This window comes from Lygodium microphyllum, chromosome 18 (assembly GCF_053477565.2).
Source record: "Lygodium microphyllum isolate KBCC chromosome 18, Lygodium_microphyllum_v1.1.10, whole genome shotgun sequence".
NCBI classification, from domain to species: Eukaryota; Viridiplantae; Streptophyta; class Polypodiopsida; order Schizaeales; family Lygodiaceae; genus Lygodium; species Lygodium microphyllum.
Genome location: NC_141152.1, coordinates 67516839 through 67530471, shown reverse-complemented (window position 1 = coordinate 67530471; position 13633 = coordinate 67516839). Strand labels below are relative to the sequence as shown.

At 41.4% G+C, this 13633-nt stretch overlaps 2 pseudogenes; both read left to right on the top strand.

Annotated features, from left to right (window-relative positions):
• The first annotated feature begins 4087 nt into the window (after positions 1–4087).
• Positions 4088–5474, top strand: LOC148020988 (aspartate aminotransferase, chloroplastic pseudogene; annotated as a pseudogene).
• A 6974-nt stretch (positions 5475–12448) lies between these two features.
• LOC148020987 (chaperone protein ClpB3, chloroplastic pseudogene) lies at positions 12449–13124 on the top strand (annotated as a pseudogene).
• The last annotated feature ends 509 nt before the right edge of the window (positions 13125–13633 follow it).

The window sequence follows — 13633 nt, the reverse complement described above, 5'->3', positions numbered from 1 at the left end:
AATCTCTGACCTATTCCAATGCCTAAGGCACACCTGCCAAAGCTAGTTGACTTGTTGAATGAGAAAATCAGGATGGGAATCCTAGAGCCATCATCTGCACCATACTCAAATAGGTGGTTTACGATTCCAAAGAAGAATGGTACTCTCCGATTTATGCAGTACATGCAGCCAGTAAATAGAGTTACTATCAGGAATGTTGATATAGATCCAGTTGTGGATGAGTTTGCAGAAGCATTTGCTGGACGTGCCATCTATTCTTTAGGAGACTTGTATTTAGGATATGATCATTTCAACTGGCCTTGGAAAGTAGGGACATAACCACTATGAGAACTCCTATTGGGCTTGTCAGGATGTGTACCTTGCGTCAAGGTGCCACTAATTTTGTTGCACATATGATGAATGCCATGCATAAGGTCCTTCGTGAGTACATACCTCAGCTTACCATGCCTTTCTTGGATGATGTGTCCATTAAGGGGTTTGCAGAAGAAGAGAAGAATGAGAGTCTAAATGATCAGGGATGTAGATACTTTGTAGCTGATCATATTTCAGGTTGTGAAAAGATTTTGGCCAGGTTAGAAGAAGTGAACTTGACACTATCAGGGTTGAAATCTGTTTTTGGAGTAAATGAGGTCATCATTGTTGGACATATGTGTGGGTATTATGGCAGGAAACCTTCACCTGAGAAGGTGGATGCTATAGGAAAGATTACGGAGTATTGTTCTACCACTTCAGAGGTACGGAGATTCATTGGAGCCTGTGTGTTTTACATGATTTGGATACCCCATTTTGCACACGTAGTAGATTGTTTATATCAGCTGCTTCGAAAGGGGCAGAAATTTTATTAGAATGAGAGCCACACTAGAGCCATGTGGAAATTGAAGAAGTTATTGCAGATTGCTCCTACTCTCAGGAAAGCGGATTATAATTGTGGAAGGCCTATTTTATTGAGAGTTGACACTAGTCCAATTGGCATAAGATGATGCAGATGGAAACAGGTACGCTATTCAGTTTGGCGTGAAAGTCCTAAACGAGACACCGAGGAGGTATTCGCAAATCAAGAGGGAATTACTGGGAATTGTTACGGCTCTCAAATGTGACAAGGAGTACTTTATTGGAGCCCCAGTTGTGGTAGAGACAAATTACTTGCCATTGATAGATATGATTATGAGTTGCTCTACTCCAGATATAGCTATGCTGAGATGGATTGCATACATCAAGTCATTAAATCCAGAATTTAAACACCTAGCAGGGAAAGATAATCCAGTGGCGGATATGCTGTCTAGAGCTAGATATGATGATGAGGAGACACTACTTGTAGAAGAGGATGATGCAGAAATTTCAGCCGCTATGGTTGATCATGTTTGCCATGTCTATGATATTGTGGCTTTCATAGAAGAACTCTATGTTGGAGATTGGTTTGCAGATTGGCAAGTACCTTAGTACATTAAGAAAAAGAGATGAATGGACAAATGAAGAGGTCAAGAAGATCAGAAGAAAACCCTATGGTTATTTTCTCAAGGACAGATTTATTTGGAAGCACCCAAAGAAAAGAGGTGGATTACCCTTGCGGGTTGTCTACAATAAAGAGACCTAGTTACAAGTGATAAGAGAGTTTCATGAGAGTCCTTCGGCTGGTCATAGAGGAGTGTGGGCTACTTATGAGAAAATCAAGGAAAAATATTGGTGGAAAGGCATGTATAGAGATGTTTCTCCCTTTGTAGAGACTTGCAGAGACTGTCAGATGTATTCTGTAGTGTGTCATCTAGATGAGCTTCATCCGACCTATCTGTTATGCATTCATTATAAGTGGGTAGTTGACTTGGTTACTATGCCGATGGGTCTATGGCAAATGAGATATATTGTTTTGGCTAGAGAGGATCTTACCAATCATGTTGAGGGTAGACCTTTGAGAACGAAGACCACTAGTGCAGTGTGTAAGTTCTTATTGGAAGAAATTTTCTGCAAGTATGGCTGTGTGGGTAAGATCACTGCAGATCCCGATGAATTAGATGCAGATGAAGCTAGGGAGTTTTTCTCTCAACTAGGAATCAAGTTGGCTCTAACCACAACATACAATCAAGAGGGAAATGGAAAGAGAGAAAGAGGGCATCCGTCGATAGTGAAAGCATTAGCGAAAGCATGCAGAGGACCGACTGGAGAATGGCCAAGACTTTTACCATTTTCCTTGTGGGTTGATCATACAACTCAAAGTGTTACCACAGGATATATGCCTGCAGAGTTAATGTACAGTCAAAAATCGGTTATGTCGACTGAGACTTGTGCTTTGACTTGGTTAGTTTTACCTTGGCAGGAGGATTTGATGAGAGAGGAGCTCTTAGCTCTTCAGATTCGGCAGTTGGAGAGAAGACCAGAGGATATTCAGCTAGCTATTGACAGGTTGAAGGTTGCTAGACTTAGAAATAAGGACAGGTTTGACAGCAGGCATCGCTTATAGCCTAGAGTAATAGAAGAGGGAGACTGGGTATTAGCCTTTGATAACAGCCTTGAAAATCAACATACTGCACTTCGAAAGATGGTAAAAAGATGGTTTGGACCGTACATAGTCAGACATGTCTTTGATAATGCAACATATGAGCTAACAAAATTGGATGGGAGAGTGCTTAGAGTGCCTATTGCAGGAAAAAGAATCAAGATTTTCAAAAAAAGAGATGATGAGGATTATGCATTGGAAGAATTGGTAAGAGAAGAGCAATGAGAAGAAACTCTAGTAGAAGAGACAGATGATATGACAGATAACCTTACTGATATACTGCAAATAGTCAATGAAGAGATTAATCTATTCATGGATCTTGACGACAATGATCAAGGGTAGTTGGACCATCCGGAGGATGCGCAAGATCAGAGGGGGTGGATCTCGTGCTATTGCGCATCTGAGGTGTGGAATCCACCAAAAAGTTGTTTCTGTGATATTTTTTACTTTGTATATACTTAGTCATTGTGTTTTCATTTTGTTCTGCGTGGGCAGTATAGTGGAGAGGGGGTTGGAGCAAGAGGAACTTATCTATAATGCTCTAGTTGGCATGTATGCCAAGTATGGAAACCTACCAGATGCACATGTTATTTTTGATGCACTACCCAATCGAGATGTTGTGACATGGAGCTCATTGATTGGCGGATATACCCAACAAGAACACATTCAGGAGGCTTTGCAACTGTTTGATCGCATGAGTGATCTACATTGTGAGCCTGCTAGCTTCACATACAATTGTGTTATTGACTTTCTCATCAAGGCACAAAGATTTGATGATGCATTGGAAATGTACAACAGAATGGAGAAAGTAGAAATGCATCGAGATAGTCTCACTCTGGGTATCGTTACTCTTGGACTATGCAAAGCCAACAGGAAGCTAATTTCATTGGATATGGAGGCTCTCATTGCTGGTGCCAAGTATCGAGGAGAATTTGAGGACCGCTTTAAAGCTGTACTGAAAGCTATTTCAGGATCTAATGGGCAAATTATTTTCTTCATTGATGAGCTTCATACGTTTGTTGGAGCAGGTGCTCAAAATGGAGCACTTGATGCTAGCAACTTGTTGAAGCCAATGCTTGGACGAGGTGATCTATGCTCTATTGGAGCAACAACCTTGACTGAGTATCAAAAGTACTTAGAAAAGGATGCTGCTTTGGAAAGACATTTCCAACAAGTTTATGTGGGGCAACCATCTATGGAGGATACTATCTCGATTCTCAGGGGATTGAGGGAGAGATACGAACTACATCATGGTGTGAGGATCGCAGATGGTGCGACAGTGGAGGCTGTCGTGCTTGCTGACAGATATATTAGTGTGTGCTTTTCGTTTTCTAAGGATGAAGATACCATCAGGAAAGCAGGAGATCCCAGCTATCAAAGGAGAGGGATTGGACTAAAAATAGAAAAAGATCATGAGGCTTTCGACCTGCTTTTTGGATTCCGGTGGAGGAGAGCGATCAAGAGGGGACCAGAAAAACTTCGCTTCCTGGGGAAAGAGAAAAAAAAAAGAAACAAGTTACTGAGTGATCAAGGACAGACATCAGAAGAGCCACATTGAGAGAGAGAGAGACGCACATAGGAGTTTTCACTACGTAAATGCACATTCCAACAGAAGACCCTCAACCCAACAAAGCTCCATTTCTATTTTCCTTTGAATCAAATTTCTCTGAGAAACAGGGGATCTCGCTCGTAACAAGGAATCTCACTTTTGGGCGTGCCAATTTTCCAGTGAATTCTCCAGCATTGAAGCCGGATTCCTGTCATCGCCCATGTGGGTGCTACACCCACATCCAGGAGCTTGAAACCCTTCGGATTTTGATTTTCTTCTATACTGGGGCTTCTATGCCATACCTAAGGTTGTCAGTATTAGGGGCTGATGTGCATACAAGTTCTTTACCCAAAGCAGTAAGTGTGGGGAGTTTCCTTGGTCCCATCCATCTTTGCAATGGTACGACAGAGATCCTCCAATGCACTTTCATTATGCAATCATGTATTTATTTCATGTATTAGTATTATGATTTAAGTACACTTTGTTTTTGTTTACACGAGCATTGTACACAGTGAAAAGACTATTTTGTATGGCCCAAATAAAGCAAACATTGCTATATGTGGCAGTGTAGCTTGCTACCCTGCCCTGCCACAAATTTTTTTTCCATGTTACCGTTGCTATTAGCGTCGCAACTTTACCTGTACGTGTCGTTATTAGCGTCGCAAAGCGTCGTTATCAGTGTCGTTATTTGCGTCGCTATCAACGATGCTAATACCGACGCAAATAGCGACGCTGATAACAATGCTAATACTCTCGCCCTTCGCTACCTGCAGCCTTATGTTTTGAATGTTGTGAAGAAGGCTGAAAGCTTATGTTAGAGAAGGGTGAGAACAAAGAATATCTTCCGATTGAGGGGTTAGCAGCTTTCAACAAAGTCACTACAGAGTTACTTCTTTGAGCTGATAATCCAGTGTTCAACAAAGTCACTACAAAGTTACTTCTTGGAGCTGATAAACTACTATTCAACAAAGTCACTATGCAGAGTTACTTCTTGGAGCTCATAATCCAGTGATTAAAGAATTTTTTAAATGATAATGGTGTTCCATGGTCAGACTATAGATACTCTAATCCAAAGACAATTGGTCTAGATTTTGATGGGATGATGTCCGATATTAAGGCTGCTCCTACAGGTTCAATCATTCTGTTACATGGCTGTGCACACAATCCCATAGGAATTGATACTTCTCCAGAGCAATAGAAGATCATTGTTGATGTTATTCAAGAGAAAGTCACACTGCTTTCTTTGATGTGGCCTATCAAGGCTTTGCCAGTGGCAGTCTTGATGAAGATGCCAATTCCGTAAGACGATTTGCTACTTGTGGGATGGAGTTGTTTATTTCACAATCCTACAATAAGAACCTTGGATTATATGCTGAGCGGATTGGAGCTACAAATGTCATTACATCTTCACCCGAAGTTGCCACTGCAAGCTAATTTGGCTTTCTATTTGTCTTCAGTTATTAGCAAAAATAAAAACAGAAACTTGACATCATTTTCTCATCTTGCTTATTCAGTTAATTGATCTTCTATCTTGGAATTTCTCAAGGACCTCTGTGGTCGTGACTTTGCTTTCGAAAACCCTTCGACATCTTTGGTGAACCCGACGTGAAAGTGTCGCATTAAAAATTTTTTAGGATGGGAGATACTTCAGCATCAATTCTGCTTTGTCCTCTACTTCGACTCCATCATTGACTGCTGCTTCAAGTACTTCTATGGATGATTTAAAGAAAATTTTGCAGAATACATCTATATATATGCAGCTTCAAAATCAACAGACACAATTGTATATGCAGCAGCAGTAGCAGTAACATCAACAACAGTTGTCTCAACAAAGGCAACTATATTCGGAGCAAGAGAATGCAATCAGCGCAACTAAGGAAATTGAAGTAGTTGAAAATGAAAAGAAGCTATTTGATGGCCATAATGTATCGGCTTATTTGAAGACGTATGAGATTAAGATGGGATTTTTTCAAGTACTGACAAGACTTATGAGTAAATATTTTCTTCGCCTTGTCACACCCGCCTTGAGGGTAAAAATAAGTGATATTTTTCTTCAAAATTCGCATTGGCAAGATTTTAAGAAGGCCCTGAAGGAGGAGTATTTTCTTGAGGACTTTGGGATTCCTACACGACGGTCATTCCGAGAGTGGGTCTACATGCCAAACAAAGGCTTAGCTGTTTTAGAATTCATACGAGAATTTGAAGAGAGGTATAGTCAACTTGATGCCATTGAACAAATAGCATTAGATGTTAAGAATGTTGAGCTTTTCTTGCAAGCTGCAGATCCTGCTCTTCAAGAAGAATTAGGAGAGCTTCTTGAGGATCGCACGAAGCCTATGGGTCTTAAAACAAATTGGCAAGACGCCCAGGATGTGGTCTTGACTTTGACCAAGAGGCGAATATGGAAGACCCCCTTACAGAATGGATCTATGACACCAACCCGTCTTCTACTCCTATGTCTGCTTCTACCCCTATCATTTCTTCTCTTCCTCAGCCAGTTACTTGGCCTATGCCAGTGCCTATTATTTCTAATCCTCCTGTTCCAAGACCGATGCCGGCTCCTTCTGCTCCGAAATCATCCTCTCCTTTGGTTCCTTCCTCTCTTGGTGACATAATCAAAGGCATAACGGATTTGACACCGGAGTCAGTTAAAACAGAATTAGTGGGAAAATTGAAAGAGCAGTTTGCTTCGACTGCACCTACTATTTCTTCTAGTGCTCCTAGTGCTCCTAGTGCACCTAGGAGAGATTGAAGATGTATTTGGTGTGATAGTACGGACCATCAGCATTGCAGGGATTGCAAATATTTTCAAGATACAAGGAGGAAGAATTTGGTATTTTGGGGACAACATGGCAAGATCTGGTTGACTGAAACAAGATCTCTACTTGCTACCAATTTTGGGAAAGGCGGAATGAAGAAATTAGTAGATGACATGGCTGCGCGTACTTCTTATGTGGCAGCTAGGAGGGATGCTTCTACATATGAAGTCCAGATTGAGAAAGGATCAGAGAGTCAGTCAGCATTATGGACCTATGCTATGGAGACGGCGAACAAGGGAAAAATTTAGCAGACTATTTTGACCAGTGCAGGTTCTAGCATCAAATCTGAGACAGGTTGGGATTTTCCTATTGACAGGTACACTATTTTTGCCTACTTGGCTAAGTCTCAGGGAGTAGATGTACTTGTTGAGGAGAAACGTAAGAGAGATGAAGAGAATCCAAATGCAATTAAAAATACTAGAGGGGGTGAGTTTGTTACTCCGCCTATTGCAGGGCCGTCTTCAAGACCAAGGCCAAAACAACAAATGGAGGATGCTCAAAAGAAAGAAAAGAGGCAGGAACCTAGATAGAGAAAGTAGCTAGGATTTAGATTAATGTCTGATATTGAGACATCTATGGACATGAAGAAAATCTTTAATGATAAGATACTTGGCAATGAGGTGACTTTTACTATTTCTGAGGTTTTGGGTATCTCGAAAAGAGAGTTTCAAGATTAGTTCCAAGAAGTCCTGAAGAGAAAAAGATATACATTGCCTACTACTGATACACATGGACTTTTGATTGGGGAGTTGGATGAGGGTGAGGATGAGGTTATGGTCGAGAATGCTTCTATTTTTCCGCAGACAGAGAAGAGGGTTCTGCCTATGCATTATGCTGAAACTGATGAGCCTATTTTAGTACTGCGTAGTCATTTTTCACTAAGTCATTGGGCTAGGGCAACTACAGAAACAATGGTAAAAATTGGAGAGAAACAGGTGTCTTATGTTGCTTTGGTGGATCATGGTTCAGAGATTAATCTCATAGCTCGTGGAGTTTATGAAAGTAATAGATGGCCTATGGATGCAGAGCATGGGTGGCGTATGAGAGCTGCCAATAACACTGCAGGTGATTTGTATGCTGCCTCTCCCAGTGTCAAGATTTCTATCGGAGATGTAGAGGAGGATTTCCATTTCTTTGTGCAGGATTCATTCTCATACCCCATAATTCTTGGACATCCATTCATCACAGAGATGCGCATGGAAACGAAAGTAATGGATGATGGATCTGCTTATGCATGGATTTGCAATAAAGATGATATGAGAGCAGTCCAATTTATGACTGTGTGTGTAAATCATGCTAGAAACAGGGATACTCTTCGAGATGCACCTTTTCCCACTGTGAGGGATTCGAGTTTTCATTAGGTTCCACTATTCCGCGAGACGACAGTGGTATAGAGCAGAGGAGGTTGGAGTTCTCGCCTCCTGGCAGCAGTGTTTTCTCCTCCAATTTTGTTGGAATTTTAGCAAACAGTTGGATGATTTATCAGAAGATTTCTAAGTTTCATAGAGCTACCAGGCAGTACATATGTAGGAAGGAGAAAGATTTGAAAAATGCAAGTATTTTAGAGCATGATGAGCATATAGATGGGATGTATGATAGTATGGTTTGTGCAGATACAATGACAGAGATGGAGGATATGCTGAAAGATGATATGTAGAGTTGTCACAGTAATGTATCAATGTAGTCCCTGGACATGTTTCATGAAATTTCAAATTTTATGTCACAGATAGAGTCAGAGGCTAAGGTGACTCAGCAAAAAGTGTTGAGTGCTGAGGAAATTCAACAAACAGAGTTTTCGGCTGATTATGATAGAGACACAGAGGGCTGAAAACTTTCAGCCAACAGAGTTTACTACTGAAATATTTCAACATCCATAGTTTAGGGTTGACATGAAGCAAAGGATCATAATGAAGCCAAGGTTGACATGAAATACAAGACTGTGGATAACAAGGTGAAGCCGGTAGCTGGACCGCTTCCACCTGACAGTGATCAGCAAATAGAGAGGGCTGCCAAGCAGCCAATTTTGAGGAATCCAGAGCATATAGGCCATAAATTTTCAACAAAGACTCTTGTTGAATTAAAAATTGAAAATTGTGAATTCTTGCTACTGTTAGAGAAGCAATGCTTTCAGGATATGCTTGAGCGACATGGAAGGGGGTTTTCTTTTTTTTCCGCATGAGATTGGATGTGTGAATCCGGATATTCTTGCCCCTATGGTGATCTTTACTATTCCTCATATCCCATGGAACCTCCGACCTATTCCAATGCCTAAGGCACACCTGCCAAAGCTAATTGACTTCTTGAATGAGAAAATCTGGATGGGAATCCTAGAGCCATCATCTGCACCATACTCAAATAGGTGGTTTACGGTTCCAAAGAAGAATGGTACTCTCCGATTTATGTAGGACATGCAGCCAGTAAATAGAGTTACTATCAGGAATGTTGGTATAGGTCCAGTTGTGGATGAGTTTGCAGAATCATTTGCTGGACGCGCCATCTATTCTTTAGGTGACTTGTATTTAGGATATGATCATTTCAGCTGGCCTTGGAAAGCAGGGACATAACCACTATGAGAACTCCTATTGGGCTTGTCAAGATGTGTACCTTGTGTCAAGGTGCCACTAATTCTGTTGCGCATATGATGAATGCCATGCATAAGGTCCTTTGTGAGTACATACCTCAGCTTACCATGCCTTTCTTAGATGATGTGCCCATTAAGGGGTTTGCAGAAGAAGAGAAGAATGAGAGTCTAAATGATCAGGGATGTAGATACTTTGTGGCTGATCATATATTTCAGCTTGTGAAAAGATTTTGGCTAGGTTAGAAGAAGTGAACTTGACACTATCAGGGCAGAAATCTATTTTCGGAGTAAATGAGGTCGTCATTGTTGGACATATGTGTGGGTATTATGGCAGGAAATCTTCACCTGAGAAGGTGGATGCTATAGGAAAGATTATGGAGTATTGTTCTACCACTTCAGAGGTACGGAGATTCACCGAAGCCTATGTGTTTTACATGATTTGGATACCCCATTTTGCACACATAGCAGATTGTTTATATCAACTGCTTCGAAAGGGGCAAAAATTTTATTGGAATGAGAGCCGCACTAGAGCCATGCGAAAATTGAAGAAGTTATTGTAGATTTCTCCTACTCTCAGGAAAGCGGATTATAATTGCGGAACGCCTATTGTATTGACAGTTGACACTAGTCCAATTGGCATAGGTTGGGCTGTGGATCAAGATGATGCAGATGGAAACAAGTACGCTATTCAGTTTGGGGTGAAAGTCCTAAACGAGACACAAAGGAGGTATCTGCAAATCAAGAGGGAATTACTGGGAATTGTTATGACTCTCAAATGTGACAAGGAGTACTTTATTGGAGCCCTAGTTGTGGTAGAGACAGATTGCTTGCCGTTGATAGATATGATTTATGAGTTGTTCTACTCCGGATATAGCTATGCTAAGATGGATTGCATACATCAAGTCATTAAATCCAAAATTTAAACACATAGCAGGGAAGGATAATCCAGTGGCAGATATGTTGTCTAGAGCTACATATGATGATGAGAAGACACTACTTGCAGAAGAGGATGATGCAAAAATTTCAGCCACGCTATGGTTGATCATGTTTGCCATGTCTATGATATTGTGGCTTTCATAGAAGAACTCTATATTGGAGATTGGTTGCAGATTGGCAAGTACCTTAGTACATTAATCAAAAGAGATGAATGGACAGATGAAGAGGTCAAGAAGATCAGAAGAAAAGCCGATGGTTATTTTCTCAAGGATAGATTTCTTTGGAAGCACCCGAAGAAAAGAGGTGGATTACCCTTGCGGGCTGCAATAAAGAGAACCAGTTACAGGTGATGAGAGAGTTTCATGAGAGTCCTTCGGCTGGTCATAGAGGGGTGTGGGCTACTTATGAGAAAATCAAGGAAAAATATTGGTAGAAAGGTATGTACAGAGATGTTTCTCGCTTTGTAGAGACTTGCAGAGACTATCAGATGTATTCTGTAGTGCGTCATCTAGATGAGCTTCATCCGACCTATCCGCTATGCATTCATTATAAGTGGGTAGTTGACTTGGTTACTATGCCGATGGGTCCATGGCAAATGAGATATATTGTTTTGGCTAGAGAAGATCTTACCAATCATGTTGAGGGCAGACCTTTGAGAACGAAGACCACTAGTGCAGTGTGTAAGTTCTTATTGGAAGAAATTTTATGCAGGTATGGCTATGTGGGTAAGATCAGTGCATATCACGGTGAATTAGATGCAGATGCACCTAGGGAGATTTTCTCTCAACTAGGAATCAAGTTGGCTCTATCCACAACATACAATCTAGAGGGAAATGGAAAGGGAGAAAGAGGGCATCCACCGATAGTGAAAGCATTAGCCAAAGCATGCAGAGGATAGATTAGAGAATGGCCAAGACTTTTACCATTTGCTTTGTGGGCTGATCGTATGACTCACAGTGTTACCACAGGATATATGCCCGCAGAGTTGATGTATGGTCAGTTTTACCTTGGCAGGAGGATTTGATGAGAAAGGAGCTCTTAGCTCTTCAGATCCGGCAGTTGGAGAGAAGACCAGAGGATATTCAGCTAGCTATTGACAGGTTGAAGGTTGCTAGACTTAGAAATAAGGACAGGTTTGACAGCAGGCATCGCTTACAGCCTAGAGCAATAGAAGAGGGAGACTAGGTATTAGCCTTTGATAACAGCCTTGAAAATCAACATACTGCACTTCGAAAGATGGTGAAAAGATGGTTTGGACCGTACATAGTCAGACATGTCTTTGATAATGCAACATATGAGCTAACAAAATTGGATGGGAGAGTGCTTAGAGTGCCTATTGTAGGAAAAAGAATCAAGATTTTCAAGAAAAGAGATGATGAGGATTATGCATTGGAAGAATTGGTAAGAGAAGAGCAACGAGAAGAAACTCTAGTAGAAGAGACAGATGATATGACAGATAACCTTGCTGATATACTGGAAATAGTCAATGAAGAGATTGATATGTTCGTGGATCTTGACGACAATGATCATGGGTAGTTGGCCCATCCGGAGGATTCACAGGATCAGAGGGGGTGCATGTCGTGCTGTTGCGCATCCGAGGTGTGGAATCCACCAAAAAGTTGTGTGTGTGACATTTGTTACTTTGTATATACTTAGTCGTTGTGTTTGCATTTTGTTCTGCGTGGGCAGTGTATAGTGAAGAGGGGGTTGGAGCAAGAGAAACTTATCTGTAATGCTCTAGTTGGCATGTGTGCCAAGTATGGAAACCTACCAGATGCACATGTTATTTTTGATACACTACCCAATCGAGATGTTGTGACATGGAGCTCATTGATTGGCGGATATACCCAACAAGAACACATTCAGGAGGCTTTGCAACTGTTTGATCGCATGAGTGATCTACATTGTGAGCCTGCTAGCTTCACATACAATTGTGTTATTGACTTTCTCATCAAGGCACAAAGATTTGATGATGCATTGGAAATGTACAACAGAATGCAGAAAGTAGAAATGCATCCAGATAGTCTCACTCTGGGTATCGTTACTCTTGGACTATGCAAAGCCAACAGGAAGCTAATTTCATTGGATATGGAGGCTCTCATTGCTGGTGCCAAGTATCGAGGAGAATTTGAGGACCGCTTTAAAGCTGTACTGAAAGCTGTTTCAGGATCTGATGAGCAAATTATTCTCTTCATTGATGACCTTCATACAGTTGTTGGAGCAGGTGCTCAAAATGGAGCACTTGATGCTGGCAACTTGTTGAAGCGAATGCTTGAACGAGGTGAGTTGTGCTGTATTGGAGCAACAACCTTGACTGAGTATCGAAAGTACTTAGAAAAGGATGCTGCTCTAGAAAGACGTTTCCAACAAGTTTATGTGGGGCAACCATCTGTGGAGGATACTATCTCGATTCTCAGGGGATTGAGGGAGAGATACGAACTACATCATGGTGTGAGGATCGCAGATGGTGCCATAGTGGAGGCTGTGGTGCTTCCTGACAGATATATTAGTGTGCGCTTTTCATTTTCTATGGATGAAGATACCATCAGGAAAGCAGGAGATCCCAGCTATCAAAGGAGAGGGATTGGACTAAAAATAGGAAAAGATCATGAGGCTTTCGCCCTGCTTTTTGGATTTTGGTGGAGGAGAGCGATCAAGAGGGGACCAGAAAAACTTTGCCAAGGGGAAGAGAAAAAAAAAAACAAGTTGCTGAGTGATTGGGGACAGACATCAAAAGAGCCACATTGAGAGAGAGACACACACAAATAGGAGTTTTCACTATGCAAACACACATTCCAGCAGAAGACCCTCAACCTAGCAAAGCTTCGTTTCTATTTTCCTTTGGATTGAATTCCTCTGAGAAACAGGGGATCTTGCTCGTAACAAGGAATCTCACTTTTGGGCGTTCCAATTTTCTAGTCACTTCTCTAGCATTGAAACCAGATTCCTGTCATCACCCATGTGGATCCTACACCCACATCCAGGAGCTTGAAACCCTTTGGATTTTGATTTTCTTCTGTACTAGGGCTTCTGTGCCATACCCAAGGCCGTCAGTGTTAGGGGCTGCTGCGCATACTAGTTCTTTACCCAAAGCAGTAAGTGTGGGGAGTTTCCTTGGTCCCATCCATCTCTGCAATGGTACGGCAAAGATCCTCCAATGGCGCCCTTCGCTACCTGTAGCCTTATGTTTTGAATGTTGTGAAGAAGGCTGAAAGCTTATGTTAGAGAAGGGTGAGAATAAAGAATATCTTTCGATT